Source organism: Bubalus kerabau, chromosome 11, assembly GCF_029407905.1.
Source record: "Bubalus kerabau isolate K-KA32 ecotype Philippines breed swamp buffalo chromosome 11, PCC_UOA_SB_1v2, whole genome shotgun sequence".
In the NCBI taxonomy this organism is placed as follows: Eukaryota; Metazoa; Chordata; class Mammalia; order Artiodactyla; family Bovidae; genus Bubalus; species Bubalus kerabau.
In genome coordinates, this window is record NC_073634.1 from 9,217,700 (window position 1) to 9,219,888 (window position 2,189).

The 2,189-nt window shown below is 44.3% G+C and overlaps 1 non-coding gene across 1 annotated transcript; it reads right to left on the bottom strand.

Moving 5' to 3' along the window:
- Positions 1 to 894: 894 nt before the first annotated feature.
- LOC129623927 (small nucleolar RNA SNORD89) lies at positions 895 to 1,007 on the bottom strand. Its single transcript, XR_008700676.1, has one exon. It is a non-coding gene; the product is annotated as a small nucleolar RNA SNORD89 (small nucleolar RNA).
- Positions 1,008 to 2,189: the final 1,182 nt, after the last annotated feature.

The following is a 2,189-nucleotide window of genomic DNA, read 5'->3' on the forward strand; positions in this document are numbered from 1 at the left end:
ATACTTTTTTGATTTACAACTTGTTTTATACTTTCCTGTTAGAATGAGGGCACACTTTTAGATGCATGGCTGATGATGACATTGTTTTACTTCTGTCACTAGTAATCGATGTGCCAGTACTTTTGAAAATGAAATGCTTTTAAGTGTTTTAAAACTTCAAAAATGAAAATTAACTGGGAAAAGCATTGGTGGCTTTTCTAATTGGTGCTCTTGTGACAGAAGCACAGCGTGCAGAAAAATAAGATGAACTCTGGTTCAGGCCAAAGTTCTGTGCTCTGTAAGCTGCAAATTAGAGTTTACACCGAGCCTGAAGAAATGCTTTTGACTAAAACATGTAAGTACCTCAGGTTGTAGTTAGCCACGTATATGTGCTGACTTGACCTCATTGATCATACGAGTGTGCTCCAAAACAGACTGCAGCTAAACTAAGCCGTCTTCCGGGGGCATCTGGTTATGTGGGGTATTTTGTCCCAGTGAAAGCAACCTGGCTCCCTGGATGTCTTGTGCTGTGTGCTCAGTGAGGTCTGACTCTCTGTGACCCCATGGGCTGCAGCCCACCAGGCTCCTCTGTCCATGGAATTGTCCAGGCAAGAATACTGGAGTGGGTTGCCATTTCTTCCTCCAGGGGATCTTCCCGACCCAGGCAAGGATCGAACCCACGCCTCCTGTGTCTCCTGCATTGGCATGTGAATTCTTTACCATGTGGTCTATTACTATTATTATTGTTTTCATGATTCTAGCGGTCTTTTGTGTAGTAAGTGTATCATAAAACATGAAGAATGGTGCTTATTGCATGCTGAAGCCCCAAAGTTCCCCAGGGTTCACCAATCATCTCTTGTTAAAAATGTCTGAGCTTGCTGGAAAGGCCCATTTTGGAAACCGTGCCCCGACGTTACTGAGGTCAGACCAGAGGTTCGCTTCAGGAGGTTTTGTCATCGTGCACCCACAGAGAGCCAACTGCCGGGGGCACACTGCAATTCGGCCTTTCAGTGTCATCATTCCTCAGTAACTGTGGGGCAGCCCTCCAGGGAAGAGTCTGGGCGCCCACCATTCCCAGCAGGCGAGGCGCTGTTACCTGTTCAGGTGCGGTGTGCACATCCCTCCGGCAGGCGGCCTGGCTTTCTGACGGGAAGCCCCGAAGCTGCCCAGCAGGGGGCGCTGGCATCCACGGGTCCATGCTGTCCACACACCACCGAGGCCCTCACAGTTAAAAACAAAGAACAGTCTCTGCATTACCTGTGAACAAAGCTTTCAAGACAACTGTCAGAAGGAAAGTGATTACTGCCATTAAGTAATACAATCTGAACTAAATCTCTCTGCTTTACTAATCTTTCTTCATTTATATTCCCCAGATTCCCAGCATTTTATCAATGTTGTGTTTCAGCAAAAATTCTAGTAACTGACCCTTTATCACGTCTACCTAAGAAAATTCTTTTGAAGAAACATTTTCCTTACCAAGTACAAAAGGGTTTTGTCTGCTCTTGCAGATTTCCTTATTTGCTGTTAAAGACTTGTGTTTCTAAAGATGAGAGTTCTGTAATTTTTCCAGTCTCTTACGTTTATGACGTAGGGTCAAAGTCTCTTTTTTTGACTGTGCCTCACAGCACAGGGGATCTTAGTGCCCTGACAAGGGGTGGAACTCGTGCCCCCTGCAGTGGGAGCACAGAGTGCCAAACAGTGAACCCCAGAGGAGTCCCTCAAACCCCTGAATTAGGTAAAGCTCTGGCTGACAGTCGCTGGTAAGAACTCACTCGCCCATAATCATCAAAAACAATTCACCCTGATCTGTCAAAGCACTCTTTAAAGTCAGCGTCACTGGCTAATGGGAAGAATTAAAGCACTTTCCACTAGTATGTGTCTTAAAATACAAAGAGCAATCTACTTGGTATAGAATCAGGGACATAGTTTCCTATTTGCAATGAACAACACAGAAGGCAAATTTCAAAGATAATGGCTGTTATGGAAACCCACTGCAGTGTCTGTTGAAATGAGTGCTCAAAAGTAAGGCAATTTCTATCCCAATAGCTCTTCCCATGGAGTCTGGCTTCTGTTGATATCAGTAACACTGTTTAATCACCTAGAGTTTCACTGAGTGGCTGGAATCAGAGTGTCCTAAGTAACTTGGAAAAAAAAAAAAACTATATAAACTTTACATCTTAGATACAGCTATAAGAATAAATTGTTTACAC